The sequence below is a fragment of the Amia ocellicauda genome, chromosome 11 (assembly GCF_036373705.1).
Source record: "Amia ocellicauda isolate fAmiCal2 chromosome 11, fAmiCal2.hap1, whole genome shotgun sequence".
Taxonomy (NCBI): domain Eukaryota; kingdom Metazoa; phylum Chordata; class Actinopteri; order Amiiformes; family Amiidae; genus Amia; species Amia ocellicauda.
Window position 1 is genome coordinate 32,475,399 of NC_089860.1, and position 24,802 is coordinate 32,500,200.

The 24,802-nt window shown below is 42.5% G+C and overlaps 1 long non-coding RNA gene across 8 annotated transcripts; it reads left to right on the forward strand.

Moving 5' to 3' along the window:
- Positions 1 to 2,216: 2,216 nt before the first annotated feature.
- Positions 2,217 to 11,284, forward strand: LOC136763454 (uncharacterized). Of its 8 annotated transcripts, XR_010820983.1 has the most exons (6): positions 2,220 to 2,437; positions 3,872 to 3,959; positions 5,252 to 5,329; positions 5,634 to 5,751; positions 6,258 to 6,732; positions 7,720 to 9,062. It is a non-coding gene; the product is annotated as an uncharacterized LOC136763454 (long non-coding RNA). The 8 variants fall into 8 exon arrangements; XR_010820982.1 differs by having other exon boundaries at positions 2,217 to 2,437; positions 5,252 to 5,751; XR_010820984.1 differs by adding an exon at positions 10,829 to 11,284 and having other exon boundaries at positions 2,218 to 2,437; positions 3,872 to 5,751; positions 7,720 to 7,884.
- Positions 11,285 to 24,802: the final 13,518 nt, after the last annotated feature.

Consider the following 24,802-nt stretch of genomic DNA (forward strand, 5'->3'; position numbering starts at 1 on the left):
GTGTAAGTAGATTGTCATCTACTCTTGGGCAGTAAACTTTTCATTGACTTTTCAGAATACATGTTTATCTATAGAACTACTTTTTTTTCTACAAAATCAAAATTCAGGACTGATGATATGTCATATGGTTAATATTGATTTGTATATAGCTATGTCATTTTTTTCCATTTACTTATTTTGTCTAAAGTCAAGTGTCATTGCGTTTAGCTCTAGGACAGGCGGGGAGGCCTGATTTGAACCCTGAGCTGCCGTCTCCAAGCTTCAGTGAACTGAGCTGAGACACCTTCTTGGTTCCAAGACCCATTTCACACTTGAAGGGGCAAAAACAGCAGAGTTAAGTGACTCAACCAAAGGTCAAGCTTTTAAACCCTGACCCTGCTAGATGAGGAGCTGACAAATCACCCCCCCCACCCTATCCCAACAGTCTGGGCTTCTCCACACTTTGACGATCCCAACTAATGTAAACTGTGGAAACAACATAACAACAGAGTTCATGGGCCTGCCACATTGAAATGAGCAGCTTTAACACTGGGACAATTTGATGCAGACAACACGACACAAAATGGAGCATTTTCCCACAGAAAAGTACTGTGAGACCTTAATTACAGGGAGAATCAGGAGAATCGCTTGCTCTAAAACAATAATATTTTATAATTACTTTCTACCAAAACAAGAAACACATAAAGCCTGAGGTTGGAAACAATGTTTCACAATGTCTGTGAGTTGACCTGGTTTTTATGTTGATTATCTTAATCCAGAAAAGAAAACGGTATTTTGGCCATGTGAACAGCAGATCCACTGTAATCTACCCGTGCCATCCTGTGCCATGTTCGCGAAAACTTGAGCGACACCTCAGTGATGACTCATGGAAATGTGGTGTGCAATTGTTGTTAAGCTTTTGTGTCGTATTTTTCTTTTTTACTTTAACCACATCCTCAGTTTGTTTTGTTATTTTTGCCCACTAGGACACAGGCCACAGCCCTTTAAGTCCACGCCATTCTTCTCGAAAAGCAGGTGTCACATTTTGTAAAGGTATGTATCTATTTACTCATAATTAACATATTTAGCACATCCTGAGAAAGCTTGAGCAATTTGGTTTCTTCTTTTGCCCTGAACAGTCACAAGGTATGGCTGTACCAGGCCTATAGTCCTTATGTGTCAGGGATTACAATATTGACACTACAATCAACCAAAACCAGGCAGAAAAGTGGCATTCTGCTATTTGTTTTCCCCCAGAAACATGGTGCTCTGGTTTACAACAACAGCAAATATACCAGTCCTTACAGAGCAAGGGTGTCAAACCTTGTTCCAGCTGGAGTATTACATTTCTCAGTTAATTAATGTTCTCTGTTAGGGAGTAGAAATCTTAACATTGGATTGGATTCCCACACAGATACAGTACCCAGGGTTTTGGGTTTACAAGGCATCTAATTAATCATGTAATTAGACAAAGTAGCTGATAGCTGGGTTGGAACAAACTCTAGAAGACACTGCACCCCCTCCAGTAACATACTTTGACACCCCTATTATAGGGTGTGTAGAGGCTTTTTAAAGCACACAAAGCTGATGATGACATTATAAACAGTCATTCTAGACGCTTGGGTTGAATATTTTCTCTCCTGCAGTGGTATTGAGAAATGGTCCCATGAAATTTCTCAGGTTCATTAGGCCATGTCGGCAGTGTAGTCGGTCATGACTGGTAACACAACAACGGGGCTGGGAATTATTAATGAAAAAGAAGTAAACCGCAGTTTCACATTCTGCACAGCACAATAAGTGATCGATCAAGGAAACAAAGAGTACATGCGATGTCTGTCATGTCTGGATTCTCCTATGTCTGTCACTGGTTTCTCTCCATTATTTTATTACCATTATCTCATAAACATCTTATTGATTCACTGTGGTTCTGTGGATTCCTTACAAATTGAATTTCTCACAATTATCGAGCCAGCCAGCAGGGGATTGCTCTATAACCAACAGCTGTTTTGATATGTTGCATATGATATTTGATATGTTTAATCTTATAACTAATGATGAGGGTGGATGGGAAAATCCAATATGAAATATCCCGTGTGAAACTTGTTGTGTGTTATTCTTTTTTGAACTACAAGATGTTCCTTGTCTGAGATATACTCTTATCACAAGGTCAACACTGACTAACAGTGTTGGCTCGGATAGAGTATGCAGAATTGTTGTCTTGATTAAACGTCTCATGACAATAAATCTTCGCATGGGGGGCGTGGGGAGGAGCGGATAATCACTGCTCTATAACTGAGGTTGTATGGTGGGGGCTTCCCTTGTCCATGCTGAATAAAAATCTCATCCCTGCGCAGACGTCTAGATTCCTGAGTCTGCTTTTAAACACTGCACATCAATTGGCGTCACTAATAGGATTCTTGCTGGGACTCTTCCCTCACCAGAGCAAACGGCAACTGAGGTGAGTATTTTTAATATAGAGTTACCACCTCTGCATTGACTTGGATAGCGGGAAAAGTCTGGGATTGGAAGGAAGCCTAGCCTGTCACAGTACAATTTGATTATTTGGCTAAACATGGAGACCTGTAGAGGATATATTTGTCGGGGCACACAGACAAGAAGAACCATTCACCTGTGTGAGATAACAGAAAACTGTGCACAGAGCTCCACTGGAAAAGAGGTGGCTACCGTTTTTCAAGTACTAGTCACCACACAAAGGGCTGTGGCAGTTGTTCAGAGCTGAGTTGTGTAGTAGAGAAACGTGCGTACATAGATCAGAATGAGCAGCCCAGAAGTGAAAGGCTTCGGACCTCACTGAAGGATTGCGAAAACTCACAGCTGCAGGTCTCTGTGAGGAAAGAGACAGCCTGTCAGAGGAGCTGATAGTTGCTGGGAGGGAGCTTGAGAAAGTTGGGAGGGAGTTGAAATAAGCATTGGATAAGCTCAGTAAGCTCTTGCCACACTTGATCTGAGAGAGATAAATGGGAGTATGGAAGAAGCCAAGTGAAGTCAGGAAGTAGTGCAGAATTTTTATTTTAAAGATTGCACACTATGAGGTAAGTCCAGCAGCAACGTGTGGTGCTATCATAGAGAGTCTGTTTACTGTAACAGCAGCTGCACCGTCCCCTTTGTATTTACAGTCGGTACGAAGAAGAAAAGTACACATCCTGTTTTGGTAAAGAAAAGCATTCAACATCAGGAACAGTTGCCTGACCTGTAACTTGGTTTTGAATCAAATCTGTCTTTACTTGGCGATATTTTGACTTTTACGATGGGGGGGACATGTGGGTCGCCTCTGACTCTGATCTTTTGTTTAAGACCCATAATGTAGGAGGACATTTAGGCAGACAAAAGACTGGGGATAAGCTTTGTAGTGCATGAAAAACGACATTGAGACACACTGCCTAAGTTGCTTGACTTAATCCAGATGCTGTGGCTAAGAACGGCAGACTGCGGCCTACTTGTCTGTGTGAAAGACTGATTTGTAAATTGATGTAGGCACCCTGCCTTCCTCAATTGGAGGATACAGGTACATTTTTGTAGTGAGAGAAGTCCTTTGGGAAAAAGTCTATTGTAGATGGGGACAGAAGAACTAATTTCACAAATACATAGAGATCTGTCACATGTGTTTGAGATGCATATACCTTTGGCAGATGGTTGGTCTTGTGAAAAATACATTGAGACTCTGTCATGATCAAAGATTATAACGATAGCGGACTGTGGGTTGCTAATTGGAGGGGTCCCTATGTCATTATCTTCAAATGTGGGCACAGCTTGTATAAACAAAGGCTTGTCAAAGAAAGCAATGGTTTCATGTTGATGAGCTTAAGAAGGCCCCATGCGTGGGTCAGCTGACAGATGTTAACACAAATGAAATACTGCAATTCTGTTTCAGATGGAGTGCTTTACTTTCCTGTGTCTACTGACTGTGACCCTGGGAGTGCTGACTGCTGAACATCCGAACATCTGGGAGTGCCTGTAATGTAAGGACCTGGGCAATGTGATTATTCGGTCAAGGGTTATATGATCGTCTACAAGTTGTGGTGATGGACATCACCTCTCACAGACCCCTAGACATGTTCTCACTGAAGAGAGTTTACCTGTCGCTGTGGATCCACATGGCAGAAAACATGACAAAATTGATTTAACGCAAATGTGTTAGATTTGAACCTAATCCTGTAGGTATTGACAATTGTTGGGAAAGTAATAATGCACAACCGTTCTCATGCCAGTTATTGATTATTTAACACCTTATGTCAGCAGCGATTGAGAGAAAAAACACTGATTCTTAGTGGAAATGGAAATGAGCAGAATGTGAAACCAAATGAATTGTTGATATGTGTGAAATAGATTTTTTCTGATTGCTTACCTATACCTTCTCATTAACCTCAATTTTAAAGTATGGCATTGCAAAGGTGGAAACAACAACTGCCTGGCGTTTATCCTGTCAATTCCAGATGTGTATTGGAATGTTTCAATTATTACACATATTGGGGAAGTGAAAAATGGCTTGGTGTGTCTGAGTAATGATTTGCCGAAGGCTATCTTGTATAATGACAGGATATGGTATGGTATGCTATGCTGGACCAGGGATGTTGTCTTGATAGTGGGAGATGTATATCTTGCTCATGTAATGTTACTAGGAAGTATGATCTTACTGACCGTTTTGATTCTGAAAGTATGCGTATAATCATTCTTATAGGTTATATTCAAGTGGGTTATAGATGTGATGGTAGCTGGTGTGCTACTACAGGGGAACCTCACTATTTATATACCTCCATTGTTGCCCTGTTTCCTCACTAACTTTCTGCTTCTCTCCCGGAGTTACTCTGCAAATTTCCAGCAATTCAATATCATCATTCCTAGAAGACTGGATTTTTCTATTGAGCCTCTGCAAGACTTGGCAGACATGATGAAACCTCCTCTGTTGTCAGTCTTGTTCAGAGTAAATTTAGACACAAACCTGAGTAAAATTCAACAACAAACCAACCAAATTATTAGGGATGTAGATTTATTGATAACCTCTGGTGATAGACAAATACTTTGGCAGAATACTTATTTGAAATTGATTCTCCCAGTGACGGGTACGACTGCCTCTGTGGCGGCAGCCTCCTGCGGTGAAGGGGGGACTCGTAAGAATTTCTAGTATTGATCAGCAACTATGTATTCATTTTGGCTTAGGCTTTTGCCTTTCTTTCTGTGTCTTGAGAAGTCTGTAGCAGACAGAGACGCTCGGTTCCCGAAACATTTGTTTTCCCTTCCTTTCCACTTTCAGGGGATGAGGTAAACATGGTTACATTGATAACAAACCTCCCTGTTGTTTCTGAGAGTCGTCCACAAGGTCACAGAAGAGGTGAGGCGGAACATATCTACTCATTAGCTATATTGTTGATTATTCGGAAGTCAATTTAATCTGTTAGACTTGCATATTATTCAGCATTTAATAAATATTCACTAATTCTGCCATTTATTCACATATATGGGTTTTTTCTATGTTCGGTCTTGAGGTCTCGACCTAGAAATAACCGCACCAATTTTTCTCAGTGCTCAGAGCCTTCGGTCACCTGATCCTCTAGATTATTTTATGACCATGATCTAATAAACGTCTTATTGGTTCAACGTGGTCCTGTGGACCTTACAAATTGGATGTCTTACAGATGAGAGAAGAAGGAAGAGAACCGGGGAGGGAGACGGGGCGATGGCGCGCTCTCCCTGACTCCTCCACCCTGCCTCTGAGGACGTCCTGTTTGCGACTGGATACACATCTCATTTCCAGTTAGTGTGTGCGCCTGTGTGTGGGAGTCTGTTTGGGATGTGACGTGAGGAGGGGAGGCGAGGGGAGGCTGTCACATTATTCTCATGTGACCTTTCCTGAGGTCGGACACGGCTGGCCTCCCTCTCCTTCGCTCCCAGCACTGAGCTCCTTCACTCCAGTCAGGGACAGAGAGAGACTGAATCTTTCTGTTTGTTTTCATTTTCTCTTAGAGGGAAATTTTATGTATTTATTATTTAGCAGATACCCTTAACCAGGGCAACTTACAGCAGTCACAAAATCCATTTCTCAAAAGATTAACATAATACAGTAAAACACAATAAATGCAAAATACAATATACAGCAAAAAAGTAAAACGATACAAAAACATAAAAAAGATCTGGTGTGAACTGGGGAAATACATAGACGCTGTTAGCATGTGGACAGCATAAAGAACTGTACTGACCTTTTTAAAATAATTTTAGTGAGTTATTTTGGTGATGAAGGTGAAATTTGTGGGTGTTATTAGGTTGAAAGTCATTGGCTTGAAGAGGAACTAAGATGCATTCGACCCATTCTGAAAACAGGGGGACCATCCAGGCTCCCTCCCTCCCCGTGTGTGTGTGCTGGTGTGCGGCCTGCCCAGCCTCCTCCCCCGCAGGAGGGAAAGCCATCAGCAGGGCCGCCATGAGTGAGGGACCCCGCTGCCCTCGCTGTCTCCAGCCAGTCTGCCGCAACATCTGGATCTCACATCAGGCAGGACTCCCGGAGGAGGGGCGCGGGGGGGAGGAGGTTCTGTACCCATAACTCCCAGACAGCCCGGGTCAACAAAACACTCCAGCCTCCATCCATCATGTCCCCCAAGTCTATCTGAGCCAGCCCGGCTCTCTTCTCACAGTGAGGACTGCGTGGCCATCGATGCGGCTCCAACACGGATCCAGAACCAGATCTCCTGGTTCCAGCGTGGGGGGGTGCCCTCACCGTCACTCCCTCCTGCTTCACAGGTTAAAATATACAAATACCAGGTCAAAGTACTGGTTATTAGGAAAAATTAAAATAAAAATCAACTCGGAATACATGGCTCTATAAAGGCACCGTGCTGAGCAACCTCTAAATAATTTCGAGTAGTATATGTGTTCTACTCAGGTCTTGGTATTCATATATATATATATATATATATATATATATATATAATTTATTTTGTTAATATACTTTGCATCGCCCAGCAATCAGTTCAGAAGGCAGGAAGGGGTTAACGGCTCCATCCCCCTCCTTGTGTGAGCCGTGCGGTGCTGTGCTGTGTGAATGCCCAGGTGTTCGCTTGTTTGTCTGCTCTGGTTTTGAATAAGCTTGGCCTGGTTTCACCCCAGCCCTCTCTCCCCACACTCCTGCTCAATGGGCAGACAGGAACCTTGAGCGTCTGCAACCCAGAACACACCCAACTCTTACAAGACCGAACTCTGAGACAGTTTTGGTTTCATGTCCTGTTTGAAAATAAGGTTACTCTGATTGATATCCCTAATTTGTCAGTTTTTATTCTATTTTTTATATATTTATAATCATGTACTTTCTTTTAAATATATACGATCTTCTGCCAATCAATACAAGGAAATACAGTTAACTGAATAAATTATTCCATTTCATTACTTTTTATTTTGAAATCAAAGGGGGCTAAACAGGACAGCCCTGCCGTTTCACTCTGAAGTCTTTTAATCATTACCAATCGTGAAATGAATGTCATATTTGATGAGTCGCGTGTTGAGAATCCAGGGAGGGGTGAAACATGAAAATAATGCAAATTTTGATTCCTGCAACTCATTTCACTTGGTTGCTTGATGCATCACAGTCTGGTTTGAGCTTTTTTTGAGTATATTAAGGTTCAAGATTGGTAATTGTGTTTACAGTTTTATTCTGTACAGAGTTTAAAGTTCCCATTTCCACCACAGTAGAGAATGTGCCTCAACACTATGGTGTGTCTCCATTTGCCACAGGCTCACGGTACCACGTGCTGATATGCTGCTGCTACGGAGAGATGCAAGACCAAATATTGAAGCACACTTCACATGATACAGGAATATACCTGACATTTCAAAGAAACTCCCCTGGGGAATGGAGAATACATCAAGTAAATGGGAGATCACCGAGGGACCAAGCAGGTAGCAAAAATGTTCACTTTGGAATGTGCTAAATTGACTTTTATAATCAGCTTGTCAATATGTCAGTACACACATTAAAAAAACAACATTAAAGGCATCCCTCAGTGTTCTTGTTGACCTGCATTAAACCTATACCTGTCTGTCTCAGTTTTTCCATTTTTATTTCATTCTCAAGGAAGCGTATCAAGTCAATTGGCACAGTGTGTTCCCAGGCTTTGTGTTTGGCAGGTTCTGTATCTCCATTTTTCTGGTTTCAGTTTAAACCAAAAGCAAAACTCTCCTTTCTCATTTGTATCTTTCCCCCAGTTTATCTTGTAAACAGATCCGCCACCATAGCTGGCACAGAGCTCCGAAAGCCCACTGGAGACAGTCAAGCGTCCAATTGAGGACTTTAGGGCAGAGGGGGTCAAATTAGGCAACACTACTCTCCCAGCACCCAGCAGATGCACAGAATTCCCCAAAAGTTCCCCGAGCACAAAAGTGTTGTGACTTTCGCTCCCCACTTTGTGTGTTTGTCACTTCCTGCCGAGACTGCAGCCGTCACAGATAATGCGGTTATGGTCCAGTGAGCGTGTTGGCTGGGAAAGATGGGTTTCAATAGGACCTGTTTGTGTTCTGCTTTTTATTATTATTCAAATTGAGGTTTAACTGTCTCACAGGAGACAGGGTCACAACTGGGATATTTGGATATTAGGGAAAGCTGAGTTTGTACATTATTGTATTCACCTTGACAAAGATGTCCTGTAATGCATAACATGTTATTGAATCAAAATATGACTATATTCTAAATGGGAGTGTATTCTCTATGTAAATTGAATTTCTTATTAGTTTAAATGCACATTGAGCTATTTGTCTACTGTTTCCATAAAAATACCATGCCTTTTAATGGGTGAATTATATCCTTTTGCATATTTTTTCAGGTCCTGCACAACCCTGCTGTGTTAGTGTTTGCTCTATTTTGTGCTTGGTGTTGTGAAACTAACTTATGTCAAGTATAGTAAGTTTGTAGTACGTTTTATCAAGCCTTTAAGAAAGCAAACGCAGAAAAACTACTGTTAAAAGTGAATTAATCTAAATACTACTGAAGTAGAATGGAGTGTGGGTCTATCTTGTATCTGATTAAATTAATCTGTGTCATATGATTACAACATAAAACCTAATGGATACTTAGCCAATAAGCTGTTGCTGGTGTGAGTGTGTTTGTATGGGGCTAGGTAAACTAATATTAGAGTGAGTAAAAGTTTCTGTTTTTCTTGTTGATTCATGAAGCGGCGAAGAGGTGTCAGAGAGAGAGAGAGAGAGAGAGAGAGAGAGGGAGCGAGAGAGAGGGCCAGGGCAGCTACAGAGCCCCTGCTCGGTGGAGTGTGTTAATATCTCAGAGAGACGGAGAGTATGGAGGCCTCTCATTGGTGAGCTCTGACAACGGGTTCACCACAGCAGGAAACCCAATCTGTGAGCCTGTAAATGCTAATGGAAAATAGGCAGAGACAGAAAAAGAGAGAGAGAGAGTGAGAGATGTGGCGATACACAGGCTCTACTCTTATCTAAAAATAAAATGGGTTAAAAACATGACTGATTAACAAGGCTAACCACTTGGCTGCTCAGTGTGTTTTCACAGCGGCCCAGATACCATTTTCAGCCCTGCAAACTGTGGGTCAGTTACTATGTGTTCATTTTAAGAAGAGAGAAAGAAGAAAAACAACAACATCTTTTTGTATGTTTCTTAATTTCTTATTTCCTTTTTAAGCTTGTATAATCAGACAGGTTCATGACCAGGGCCATTAAGAAGCATTTCTCGGGGAAAGAAAGTGAGAAGTGAGAAACTCAACAGTCAACTTACCTTTTTAATGCAGATTTTGCTTATCCCAATATGTAATTTAAATGTCTTTAAATTTGAAATCAGAAGAAATGTCTCTGTTACAGCCCTCCCACGCCACTAGTGGGCCACACTTGGGGGTTGGAGTCATGAAACGGCCCTGATCTGGACTGTCTATCAATGCCTGGACTATCGGGCCCAAGTTGGGCTCTGAGCAGTGGCTTTTTGGACAGTTTTACGTGTCGTTCTCTTGTCTGATATCTGTTAATGGTGAACGACATCGCAATGTGCTTCACAAGCTTAGCTTACAATGGGAAAAGTCAAAACAGAGGACTAAAAATCACAGAGAAATGGGACATTATTTTAATTATTTGACAAATCTAAAAAATAAAGTGTATTTCTATAGTTACAGAATAGACAGTAATCAGAATAACTCACCAATAGGGAAATGAGCCTAGATGAGAGAAGATTTGAATGAGAAGACCTAGCGCTTATTAGACAGCAGGTGACGAGAGAGTTTAGGTTTGACTGTGCAGAGGGTCGGGTCTCCTCCCAAAATATTTCTTTGAAAGCCAGCACTGCTTTCTAGAGTTTGATTCTACGCTTGAACGTGCAGAAGTACTCTCTTCTCCAGTGTTCTTCAAATGCTGTCCTTCAGGATCTCATTAAATCCCACCGTTCACTCATCCACTAATGGAAATGACAGTTGACTCATCTGAACCCTTTTCCGAGGTCGAAAGCAGCTTTTTATGTAGAGGGACCTATAAAACCTGTTGGACAGTGGTCTGTTCATGATGTTTAAGCTCTGCCCTATGGCAAGTGACTTGGTGGAGCAGGCAGACAAAGGGCGTCCGTTGTTCAGGACTGTGGAAATTGACTGCTTTATGATGACGTCTGATTTGTGTGTATAAATCCTTGCACCCACAGACGTAAGCCAAAGGTCGTCTGGGTCCGGCTTTGTGTTGTTAATCACAGCTGGGGTTTTTTTTTTTTTGGCATTATGCAGCCGATGGAATATGTGAAAACTTTCTCCAAACCCGATCATTCTGTCATGTGACTTTCATGTGCATAATCCTTTTTCCTGATGTTAGTTTTAGTAATTGTCTCTTACCTCCCTGCTATTTTTAGGTATCTTTACTCTTTGTAATGGTTGGATGAACCCTTGTGCATAAGCTCAGTTGAAGATCATTGGTGCCAACAAATGTGGTGTCGGGTGAGACTGGGAACCTCAAGTCATGAAGAGACATTCATTTGGGCTTAATTGAATGAAATGGTATTGGTTGATTTGATTTTGATTTTTAAGATCCATGTAAAACATGTTTGATATGGTTCTCCAGAAACTGACCTGGGTACCCTTGTATACTGAGACTGGGGGCCACCCATCGGTCACTCCCCATACCTCCTGCCTCGGGGATTGGATAATGAATCGGGTTTTCCCAATTGAGGCAGAAGTCAAATAATAAATAAATGTGATGTGGTTTAATAAATGTAAATTAGATTATTTACTTTCAATCTTTTTGTGAGCCAGTCTTCCCTCTGTCTGTCTGTGGACAGAAGCCAGCAAAAATGTAAATAAACCAAAACTCAAAAGATTTGAAGATAAAGGCACAAAAATCGCATGTGTGCCATTTGTGTGTGTCACAGGGCAGGGAGGTGACAGCAGTGAAAAGCATCGTGCCTTAATGTGGCATCTCGGCAGCTGTGCCCCCTCCCTCCTCCCCCATCCCTCCCTCCTGCACTCACAATGAAACTAATACAAAGAAACAGGAAGTGCCGCTCAATAACGAGACGCCAATCAAAGCCAGCATTATTCCCTCTATAATAACTTTACAGGAAAAGGCCTCTCAAAATATGTCTTTTCTTCAGCTGTGCCGCAGTGCCGTGCCCTGACAAAGAGGCAGCCAGCAAAATGTGACTCCCACTAATTTGGAAAATGAAAAGCATATATTCTGCGGTGTGTGGCTGTGAAGGTCTGTGAGTGTGCGTTGCTAACTTCTGTTAGGATACATTGTGATGTGCTCATATGGACACATTTAATTCATCCCCTGTTGGGTAGAGACGTGTTCTATCCCCTTTTAACTGTCCTATAGGTTTCCCTTAAGACTGGATATGGGAAATGAATGAGGACTTCCAACATGGCCTTGAAATATTAAATGTTAAATATTTGTAGGTTGACTGGTCAGTCTCCCCTCCCCTCCCCTGCTCTCTCAGTGGAAACAACATCTCCGTTTCTGAATGCTGAAGAGGTTTGCTAGCAGGGCAGTCACGTGATTTCCTTTTCAAACACAGGTGGGCGTCTGGACTGCGTTGCCCTGGGAGGTAGTATGTGGCCTCCCCCCCTGCCGGCACAGACAAGCCCAGACAGGAGTAATTAAGTCATCGCATTGACACAGGTGAGCTCAGCTGGGGTTATTTGTCATCCATTAGGCAGTCGTTGTCAGGGCGTGCTACTCTCCTCCTTCTTGCCAAATTAACGCCACAAAAGCTCTCCCCAGCTGGCCCACTGAAAGGGCCTTGATTGATGGCCGTCAGTCCCTAGTCTGAAGCCTGCCTGACAGCAACTGGTAAGGTTTCACTGGTTTCACCTTACTCTGGCTTCACAGACAACTCCTAGGCCAAGCCCTATTTGGAAACGTTTTGTTGATGGGTTGATGGCTGTCAAAGATCTAATGCCCTGTCTAAGTCTGTTGCTGTACTTTGCTGGAGTCGCTGCCTTTTTGCCAAGAACCAAACCCAAGCAGGTTTAGAAATGGTGGGACGAGTTGGGGTGTTGCTGTGCTCGGTTGATCGGGAGAAATGCAAAATAAAAAATGCATGTGGATTTTGTCATTGTTTCCACCAAAACAGAACCCAAACAGATGGACCAGTAAACTTACCCTCTCAGTCCGAGACAGGATTTTTCCAGGCTTGCCCTAGAAATAATATCATGTCTTGATGAAATGACATGAAAAAACAAACAAACACAAAACAGATGGTTCAGTCCCTTCCTCCGTCAAACTCGATGCGCAGGAAGTGAAATCCAGTCGGGGAACGATCATGCAGGGTATTCCACTGACGAGCTGGCGTCGCTCGGCACGCTTCGGATCACAGCTGCTCGCGGAGAGGACGTTTACCGAGCGGGGCGAAGTCGGCTGTTTGCGTTTCTGTGCATGCTGTGTAAATATTTTCCACACTGTAAAGCATTTAGTGTTGTGCTTCTCAGCATGTTAGAGATGTTTAAGTAACACACCTGTCACTATACGTTCTGTACCTGTTATTTACATTATTTTATTGTATTTTACATACTGCTCGGAGTCTGTCTCTTGTTGATAGACTGACAGACTTAGTATAAAGAACAGGGGGGGGGGGTGGGGGCTTTGACCCTTTCAACCAGAACAGAGAAACAAACAAACGGAAAATATGTGCTTTGTGTTTTAGTATTCCCCTCATCCTTGAACTGGTCACACAGCAACACTTCCAAGAAAATCATTCTTCTGGAAGGACTCAAAAGGGCACCTGCATATAAACGGAAAAACAACACTGACTTTTACACCTTTTAGAGTTGACTGACCTTTCAGCCGCCTTTGTAAGACAGTATTTGTTTGTTTGTTTCTTCATTTATTGATTAATTAGCAGACACCGGAAGCCGGATTGCAGAGGGTCAAGGAGTGTGAGGTGGGATAGAAAAGCAGAGAGCTGATGGTGAACATCCCGCTCCAGGTTTTTCGAGAGGAAGGGGAGACAGGAGACCGGACGGTAATTCTGTGGAGAGGTAGATGTGAGACAGCTGAGCTTGTGAGCCAGTGATGTGAGTCAGCTGCTTGTGTGCCTGGTCGGAGAACAGATATGAGATGGTCTCTCTTCAGAACGGGCCGATGCGTCTCTTCATTGGCTGGGGATGGTGGGCACCCTTATCTGGAGCATTTCCATAAGTATTCGCCATTGTCTGCGCTATCAGAACTGCAGCACGCCTTTACCTTTAGAGTTAAAGCCGACACGCGAAAGCAAAGATCTGTTTACAGTGTCTTTTTAATCTGGTTAGGTAGAGCAAATATGCCTGATAGGGTTAACGGAGCTCCGGACTGGCCTGCAACAAGAGCCGCATCAAGGAAAAGCTCAAGAAAATCCTCAACACATTCTCAGCTCAGCGCTAATCCAATCCTGTGACTGCTAATGTCAGCAACAAGCACAGAGTTATCAACTTCACTTCTGTCCTGCAACCCACACACCCACACACACACTAAACCTACACCCCCACCCCTTCATATAATCATCCCAGTTCCCTCGGTGAAAACAGCAGGCCCAACTCCTTTAACAATGAAATCAATGCAAAAAGTTAGTAGCTGGGCCGTCTGACTCACACCTCATTAACACTCCAGTCGCTGTGATCGTGCGCCTGTTGTGATCTCCCAGCCTGCCTTCTCACTCTCTGGCCCAGGTGTTAATAGTTTGGGCTGTGAACATACTGTTGATGTATTTGAGACGTTCCTCACTCGCAAGGCCCTTGAATGCGAACTTTCCACGTTCATTTTAGCTCCCTTTTAGTGCACGTTTCGCAGCATTTTTTTTTGTTTTTTTTTTTGCTTGCAGTGACAACAAGTGCGTTTGGAAAGTGAAGGAGGAACTGCCTTGTGGGTTCTGCTGCTTTTAGGATCGGTCTTCCTCGTTCCTCTTTAGCATCTTGTTGCCATGTGGATGTGGCTCATAGCAGGCCGACTAGTTGATTCCTTTGTTACTCTGGGTAGCTGAGATTTTTGGCTTGGTTTGTGCTTACATATGATAATATATATATTTTTTTTCCAATCAGGGTGAATTGTTGATCTTATTTTTAATAGATTGCGAATTGTGGGACGTTCTCAAGTCCTTCCATGGAATCTATCAATCCATTGGAGGACAGTGTTCTGGAGATGACAGAACCAAATTTATGAGAGTTTTTTTTTTCTGGCTAAACTAATGAGCAATATTCCTTGAAGTCTCAAGTTCATGCATCTGCAAATCTTGTGTATGGGTTCGAAGAGGTGTCTTGTGACAAATATAATTGTTTCTGGTTCCATTATTAACATCCTCATATCCTGATGTCCCAGGATTTGCCTCTCAGAGTAATAAAGTAGTGTTATTCAGCACATATTTCTCATTACTATTCAAATCATGTTAAGGATTTAGGGGTAAAGTTGTGTATGAAGTAAATGCTGGTGTTATGGTGTTGAAGAAAGGTTTGCTTGTTGATGTCCTTGGTTGTGTATTTGAACGTATTGATTATGCAACCAGGTAAGCGCCAGCATTGTTCGGTGTTGCGGGGAGAAGTGAGAAAAAAAAAATCTGGTGTGTCCCCCATAAAAAGGAATAAAAACACCTCTGTTCTTTGCTGCGTTTCTGTAAAACAGAGACATGCATCTCATCCAGCTTGGGGGAGCCGTCAATACACCCTGGCTGGAAAAGCAGTCAAGTGAAACTCAGGTTTTTCAAGTTTGTACTCTGTAGTGTCACATGGTGCATCTATATTTTGATGAGAATAAGAATTCTGAAGGAATATTTCAGGGTGTTGAATTCCAAAGGTGTAGCAGCTGTTCAGTACATTCCCAGGATGAAACCGATCGACCCGCATCGCAGCGTTTCCTGAGGCTGATCTGCTGATCCGGTCGCCAGTGATTCAGTTTTAATGTGATCTGAGTCGTCCTATTGTTTGGCGAAGTCCTCTGCGTTAGGCCTGCTGCACATCTTGTCTTGGTATGAGAGATGCAAAGGCCGGTGCGCGTGTTTGATTAGCTTGCTCGGCCAAGCAAGACCATCTAATCAGGTCAATTAGTGTCCCAGACCCTCTCCTCGTGTGTAGCTGTCTCGCTGGGGAGACTGACCCAGATTGGCAAACCAGGAAGTCACTGAAAATCAGACGCTTTCTTAACCAAGATTTCATTTCTTTAACGAGGAATGGGGGGGTGAGGGGTTTCTGGACCAGCAGGCTGTGATCAGTGGAAGAAGCAGGGGATGTCTCTCTTCCTTTTCATATACCATACCCCCTGACCCAAAAAGAGAAGAAAGACACACAGGTGCTGAATTACCCACTGGGGATTCACTCCCTCGCCGCTCTTGGGAAGACGCCGTCTGAAAAGCAGCATGCACCCCTCTCTCTCTCTCTGTCTCTCTCTCTTCTTTTCTTCCTTTTTTCTTTTCTCCAGCCCATATTTTTTTTTACTCCCCTGTTTTTTTTCCTGTCTGACACACTGTTTACATTCTGAGCCGGCTGTGAGAGAGTACACACTTTACAATTCAATCAGAAACCATAATGGAAAGTACCATCCTCTGGATTTTCCCCCTTTTTGAAGGTGGTTAGTCTATTTAACATAAAATCGGCATCAGCCACCTTTAAAAGGGGGGAAATCTACAGAATGGTACGGCCCACGCCTTTTCTATGAGAAACAGAAATATGGATTCTTCCGTCAATATACTCAAATGGCAAGCAGGGTTCAAATTACGGGGAGGATTGGGGGGGTTGAACCCCCTAATTAAGACTTGGACCCCCCCAAAAGAGGCAAAAATAGAAGGCTGGGGGGGTCGAAACATTAACCGTTTTTGCTGACCCTGGGTTTTTGGGTTTGCTCTCCAAATTCCCCGAATGGCTCCTCTTGAAGCCGCGGTCCTGAAGGTGGCCGGCAGCAGCCGGCTCACGTGTCTGCCTGTGAGAGAGCGAGTCCTGAGGTCGGCCCTGAAAGCCACAGTATCCCCTTTGCGGCCTGTCTCCCTTCCAGGTTTCAGTTTGCTGATGAGCTGGACAGATCCCATGTGCAGTAAATAGACTCCTCTGGGGTTTCAAATCCGCACAGGCCAGGCGAGAGGCGGCGGGGTGGGCAGGAAGGGGAGGGGGTTTAGGGCAAGCTAGTCGCGTCTCCCATGCATTTCTGAGACATTTCTGCTCGAGATTGTCTTCATTTCCCCTAACGTGGAAACTCCCTTCCGCTGTCCTCCTCACACTCAAAATATCCTGTGAGATATAAGTGCAGAATCCAAACAAGGGACTGGAGTCTTCTAGGATTTTTTTCTTTGATTGAAATATCAATAAAGCTTAAATGTTTTAATTCATAGTTTTTTTATGATTAATATATACATAGATTTTTCAATTCATCTCTAATACATATGACAGTTGGGCTGAAATCCTCTATATAAAACACAACTGCAAGGAGCAGACTGCACTTGTATTTATGTCTTTTCAATTGCAATTTAAGTAGCAATGTGACCTAGTTGTGTTTAACAACATCTTCTAGAGGAGAATTGCATTACAGCCATTTGACTAACTGTTTTGAGGTATCACTATAGCTATGACTTTGTATTATTGTTTAATTTAATTTTATTTTATTTTAGTTTTGATAAGGAGAAATCTACTCCCTCGATAGATAAGTGGACGAGGATCACTCAGGGCCCAATTTAATTAGAATAATATCAAAGCTGTTTATTCAGCTGTACGAAGCGCTCCGGTCGGGGAGACTTTAGAAAAACTTATTGAAAAGAACATACTATCACATAGAAGATTACTCCCTTTTTGCTGAGCAAGTAAATGAATGTCAAATGAGGAGGTACCCCAAACTTTATCGCACACTTATGTCTCATGTACTGTATATGGCCTTGAATTATAATGTTTTCCTAAAAATCAGCTACAGAGTACGTCTGCACCTGGCCTCCCTGGCGCATTACACAGAGCTGGAAGTCATGCATAATCTTGCCGCAACAATGATGCAAGTAGAATATTTTTGGTATCTAGACAGGGCACTGTCCCGCATCACTTCTGAGGTCATATAGTCCCACACTAGGTAATTGTTCTACCTTTGTTTTCATTGTGTAGGAAAATTCGTGCCACTTTATGCTGATGTAGGCTCAGATTAGTACCTGGAGACTTATCTGTTTGTGTGTGTTAGTGTGTATTAAAGGCTATATAATATATATATTTACATTAGCAACCATTGATACAAAAAAATATATCCTATACCTGAGAAACAGCTTGTAATTATTTTGTATTTTAAGCAAATCCAGGACCTTCCCTGAAACCAATCATATAACACAGCGATCAAAGAAAAGAGCAGTCGCACAAAAAGCAACATCTGATATACTAGCCTTCTGCAAAATGCAGGGTCGGTCCCAGTGACATTTTAGGGACGGGGGGGGGGGGCTGGGGGAAAGATTGTGAGCAATTGGCAGCTTTCTGATTAATTTACAGACACTCAAGGGCTCGCTGGGGCGGGGGTGGGGTGGAGAGCGGGCTGTGACTGCTTCCCTGTCTGGCAGTGTGCTGAATTGTAATGCTGACAGATTTTTTAGCTCTCTAGCCCCTGTGACCCTGAGCTCTATCTCGGAGGTTTTTGTTCTGTTTGCTATGTCATGTAAACCAAACTACTTAAATAAATAATAAATGCCTTCTACTTAAACATGGTTTGAACATGGTCCTACACTGTAACTGAAGGAGGGTCCGTGCACCTGATTGGCAGATGGACGCAGACTGTTACTGATGCGGACGGACTCCTGAGGATTTTCTTCCTGATGTGGAAAGACCTTTTCACCTACACGTGAGACAAATACAGATGAGTGCAGACCACTATCTTTCAATTTAAACATAAGAGCCTTCTCTCCACATAGTTGGGGGTCTCCCAGCCCTGTCCCACCATTTTGCTCTGTTTGCAAAACCACAGGAGGTGCTGCACTGCAATATGACGGGCTATATATATATATATATATATATATATATATATATATATATATATATATATATATATATATATATATATATCATACCCTTTGCTCTTAACTGTGGCAGAAATGTGAACTGCTTTACAGCTGATTGTCTGGCTGCCACATGAGATGACAACGATCATGGCCTGAGGCATTTATAGGAACTGTGTGATTGAGAGTAATCTGTCTGCAATACTGGAGCGCGCAAGCACTGTGTAGCAGACCAACAACAGTTTCATCATATAACTATAACGCTCTGCTGCAGCGATGTACTGTACCACCGATTTACTGACAAAAACTGTACATTTAATAATAAAGCACTGTTTTAAAACAAATCACTGTCCAATGTTACCTGCATCAAAGCATTAAGAACCATTAAAGATCGAGACTTTAACTGCAGTTAATCATAGAGAACCGCAATGAAGGCTCAATGATCAAGATCTGAAATCCAACATTAGCCTATATAGAATGGAATTGGTTACCCAGAAAACAAAGATAATAACCAATAATCTGCCCCACTGTACTTCTTCCCCAAAGAGATGTTCCTTTTGTGGTTCTAATACTAGTCTGCCAAGAGATTTGTAATCTGCCATATCATGTTTTTATAACTGTTTTTCTAATTTAGTTACACTACAGCCTCTAACGATTAAAGGTGTGTGATGACAAACTACAAAAGTAGATCTTTAAATGTAAATGTTATAAACTATATATTGTATGTGTAATTGTTCTTCCTGTGTGCTGATAAGAAATATAATACTCTGGGCCTGTGATACTAACACTGTATGGTTTGTGAATTTCAAATTTCGCTGTTTGCTTTTTCATACATAATGATTTCCCTTTGGGAGCAGCTCTCTGAACACACAGGTGCTTTGTTAGTCTTAGTTTCCCTGTAACCTGAGCAGCTTGCTGCCTGTACTGAAGTGCTTCGCTGATCTTAATCCGTGCAGAAAATAACACGGAGTGCAGCGCTACAGAGACATAGTAATGGCACCCCACTGCACAGCTGTATCACATTTTAAATATGGCTAGGGGAAGTGTTACTTTGCATAAACAGTATATATCTGCACATTTATTCTTCTGTTAATGTTGATTCTTTGTGACGCTCTTTGTGGGTATCATGGTCCTGCTTCTGTAGCTGGAGTGTTGTCATGCAGATTTTCAGAGTGACCGTTCAGATAGGGCCGAAAATGTCTTTCCTCATTGGTAAACATTTCAACAATTACCAGGAGAAATCTCCAGATGTGAAGGTTACTTGCCTTATTGATTATTCAATACAGTTGGTGAAGACCTCACCTGAAGGATGTAATGCAAATAGTGTGTTGTAAATCAATTGGATAGCTTTAAAATATCCAGTGGAAATTCCATGTCTGTGATAATGAGGCTACAGTCTACTCTGCCGTCCTTGGTAATCACGATCTGTCTGCATTTCACGGTCTGGTACGATATTGTGATAACTTGAGATAAAGCCCAGATTTTGCTGAAGCTTTAGAAAAATTAAAGCAGGCAATGTGAGTTTGTCAGGAACATACTTAGAAATAAGAATTACATAGAAATGATTGTTTGTGATTGTTTTTTATGTATCTGAACCACATGGATCTACTCTGGCTGAATACAACAGTTTTTTTTCTTGTGTTGTTTAATTCCAATGGCTGAAAAGGAATGGATTTCGATTAGGAGATTATTTGACATTTTTCTATGCCAAATAATCTCCTAATCGAAATCCATTCGCTGTGTTTTCTCTTACATGGATGACAGCACTTCATTCATTTACATTTACTAATTGCAGAAAAAAATAACACATTTTCCTTGGACCTAAGATTTGAAAATTGGAATCAAACGGTGACAGTTTGTTGAAGTTCCGTTGCCGTCTGGCAGTGGATACTGACTTTACTCTGTATGCACTTTTTCAGGCAAATACTACCGAAGCTTTTAAACACAGCTGAGAACACAGATGAGAAGCGGAGTGCTGTCTGCAAGGCGAGATGTAAAAACACACAGGTGCCTGTGCTGTTGCATGTTCTCTTCTGTGGACACACCCCTGCAAACAGGATGACTCATCTCGAGGGGCTTTTCTCTGGTAAATATCTTTAAATCCAAAAATTACATTTCTTGGCTTCCGTGGCCCGCTCTCCAAGCCCTAAATGCTTGAAATAGTCACATGAAATCATGTTGGAATCATCGTGGGCGTCTACAGTGCTTATAGTTACTGCATGTGCATGTTTTCCCATGTTTGTGGTCGACGGTGTCTTTAGGTTTTTGCTTCCCATCAGAATCTCAAAAAGATGTTGTGTTGCAGAACCACCCAAGAATCTTATCAGAAGTGTCTGTTCTTTAATTTTTTTCTTTAGCTTGTACACAATGGCTTGTCCCAGGGAGATCGAAATAAAACAACTCGTTAAGTAATTGGTCACACCGAGTCTGTTTTTTAGGTTGACCTCGTTACACTTTCTTTCAAGATGCCCTTTTGTTTGTCCCAGTAGTGTTTCATCTATGTTACATGTGAGAAATGAAAGAGAATCGCTCTCTGTAAATGTAGTTTTGCTGTCCCAGTAAGACAGCACCAGAGACAGCCAACAAGTGCTGTGCATACAGAACATAATGTAGCCATTCGGTATTGTTGTAGTTCATTGCAGAATTTTCTTCAGTGTAATTATGCTGTAAAAAAAATTCCACAGGGGAATTTGTATGACAATACAGAGTAAGTAATCAATATCCTCTTCCCTATAATTCAGGGAAGTGATAAAGAAAATCATTGTACAGTGAGGTGAGGTGCTAAACATTGTAGTGCACTTCTGCCATCCATTTTACACACAAAAAAAGACATTGCTCACAAAAACAAGACATTAATGTACATAAAACTGTTGAAATGAATGGTGGACAGGAATGTCATTCATTAGGAAAGTAAACAATATGCATTTCTTCATCTGGGAACATAGACGTCTGGGTGATTTAATTCAGGTATTCGAATTTGAAAAAAACAAAGAAGGATCATTAAACCAGGAAGTAGAAATTAACAGTTAAGTAAGCGTGCTGAGAACGAAGAGTATTAGGTGTTTGGAACCAATGACCGAAGCGCACTGTGGAAACTCATTTTCTGGTACACTTCACAAAGCATCTAGATGACTTCCTTGGATCAATAAGCTGCTAGCAACCCAGCGAGCAAGAGGGGCCACATTGCCTTCTCCCGTCTGAATCCTTTATTCTGTTGCAGCGCTAGGACATCCCCAGCCCACGTCTTACTTCAGTTCATGTGCTGTAAGCATCGCTGCCCAGCATCGACGCCAGACCTCAATTCTGAGAACTGTGGATATCAAAGTTCTGCACCGACTTCCCTCAAACATTACTCAGAAATGCTCTGAGGAGCTTCGCGTGATCTTGATCTTCATGGAACAGAACATGTTCTAAGTAACAGTTTCACTTCAGTAACAAAGGCCTACATATCTCTTTTTGTTGTTGTTGTTTATTGTTTATTTGATGACATTCTTGAATTCTCCCTCTTTACAAAGCAATTGCTGGGGAATGTGTTCCCTCGCCAATTCACATCTCTGTAGGACAGAACAGAATGTCCTGGTCACATCTTGACAACACTGCTGCCTTATTTGAGTGAAAAAAGTGAAAGGATGCACTGGAAATAATAGCAAAATACTTATTTTCTGTGACTTGGGGTAATTGGCTATAGATTTAAATCTTCATTTTGACTGCTTTATCTGCGCTGGCAAGTACTGCAGTAATGTCATATTACATTGTCCTGTAGGACATTCGGGAGCTGTGGGAAACGAATCCATAATATAGACACTGCACTGAAAACATAATTTGTCTAAAATGTGACATGTAAGGTTTTTGTCTATCTATTGTGGACTTGGATTTAACTCTGCTTCGTTCATTTAAAACGTGGCTTTTATGTGCAAATGGCCTCTTTTTAGTTCAAAGTCAACTGAGTCCTCTCGGTTTGATTGGGACGATTGTGTGTTTTGTAAGGATCAGGTTGTGGGGAAGCATCGGAATTTCTCATTACCCTCTCGACGTTGAAAATAAAACCGCTAACAAAGGCGTCCTCGATCCGGTCAGAGCGAGCTCCTTTAGCCATACGGTTATTAATTGCTTTCCACTGTTTTTCCCACACATTTGCAATCAAAGCACCCTGAGACACTCGTGATTTTTCTATCCCCTTTCTCTTGCCAAGTGTGTGTGTGTCTCTGTGCGAAGACACTCCGCTTCTTCTACACTTTCATCTGTTGTTACCAGTAAAGAAATAGAGCAGTCTTTGTTGAGCGCGGATTGAGGAAAGCCGACGTGAAAGGTTTTCTTTGCAAGGGGGGGTTGCTAATTATGCATGGCGATTGTTGATCGCTTGATTGTCTGCGTACAGCTGCACAGGGAACCGAGGCAGAGCAGAGGGCGGGGATGCTGAGGGAGGCAGACTCACTGACGCCAGCCTTGAAACTCTCCCATCCATTGCGAAAGGCTCGACTGCTGCAGCGCCTTGTGCGGCAGCACCTGATCCGACCTGAAACGCCGTGATTGGGGCATTATTAACGGGCGCAGGGGGTACCCACGCTCAAACAACACCAGCAACGTGCGTTTACACTATTCAGGGGGTGCTACTACTCCGAATAAAACACCTGATAAGCGGATCATCATTAGAAAGGCATATTTGAATACCCCACATTCCTTCACCTTGATGTAAGGCCGCTCTTGTGTTACTATGCAGCGACGTCTGCAAATGGTGTAGAAATATTTCATTATTTTGTCTCTGTAGCTCCTAACACGTTGCCGGTCCTGCGCCTGATTCAGCCGCTGGCACGTCGGTGAAATTAGAACGCGGAGAAACATCTGCACGCCTCTGGAAGGGGGCGGGGCTGGCGCGTTGATTGACAGCCGCGCCCGCGTTGCCTGCACGGCGGCGGGGCGGGGCTTGTGTGTGTGTGTGGGGGGGGGGGCTCTGGGGGGGTCGTCGGTCAGGGCCGGCCGGTTGCCAGGGCGACGCGTTGGAGCGGGTGAATGGGTGACGTCAGCGCCCTGGCGCCAGGCTGTCTGGGGCTGGCGAGTTAGATCAACACAGCTGGGAAGGAATAGGACACACAGCTGGCCAGAGAGTGCATTCCTCAACAAAAACAGGATTGTGAGAAAAGGGAAAATAAGACCAAATAGGAACAGAGGGGACACGCTTTGATGTAAACTAAAAATGCTACGGCTTTCGGCTACAGTCCTTAAATAGCCTAGACAAAGTGGGATATAACAATTGTAAAACTTGATTATTATTATTATTATGATGATTATTATGATACAATGTCTTTATATAATATGGATTTTGATCTCAGTTTCTGAAATACTTTGTAATAAAAAGTATTTGCAATGTGTCGCCTATTATATATTGGTAGTTATGGAGCATGCACTGTAACCAGTTTATCACTGATTAATGTATTCCACATGGGATACAGATGTTACCTTTATAACCAAAATGCATTTGAGGTTGTTTTTTTTAACCGTGATCATACAAAAATGTGTTGCTCATTCACTCAAACATTTTCCACTTATAATGACAATGATGTACGAACACAACTTTACAGTAGTAGGCTACGCCCGGGCATGTGCTTATTTTCAACAGACTTAAGAGACTGAAAAAGAGACGCATTTAGGGAAGATCCGTCTGCTAATAAACTTTAATTTCTGCCATGCAATACAAATGTGAAGCACTTTTATGAATACCCTCTTTAGGCAACATGTCTTTGCACAATAAACAGTAGCTGCCCGTTAAACTGCTAAAATAAGATATATGGGCTGTAAACCTGTCACAATTATTTGTCCCGTTTGCTTAAAAATTAAACCCGAAGTTATCCCCCATTTGGTTTAATAGCATTAACTCTGTTGGAACACAATGAGCCTTTTTAGTTTTGTGTAGTAAAGGGGAAAAAAAAAGATAATTCCTGACGCCAGGATGTCTAGTACGGGTCATGAGAACAGCACAGTGGAGAACTAGGCATCACTAAGTATTTACAAGAAATCTGTCAAAAGCTGGGAGCTAGACGTCTCGGGAATTGCACACCAAGCCGTTCTTGGGTTGTTGTGTCTGAGACGAGTTCACAACGTGTAAAACAAACTCTACCACTTATTAGGAGGGACAGATCTACTGATAAATCGATTCAGTGTGCTGGAATTGTGCCCAAGTTTCGTATCTGATTGCATTTTTTGTTCTCAGGCGCGATGCACTTTCTCCGCCACTACTTCCTCATTCCTCGAGTTTCCTCGGTTGTGTGACGTGTCTCGGGAGCCAATGAACAGCGAGGCCCCGCCCCTTCTAGTTCACCATCGCTCCCTCATTGGCTATCCCGGACATGAGGGTTTGTTTTTAAGCTAGACGGGGGCGGGGTTTCTTGGAGGGCGTGGTATAAAAACGAGCATCCAGCG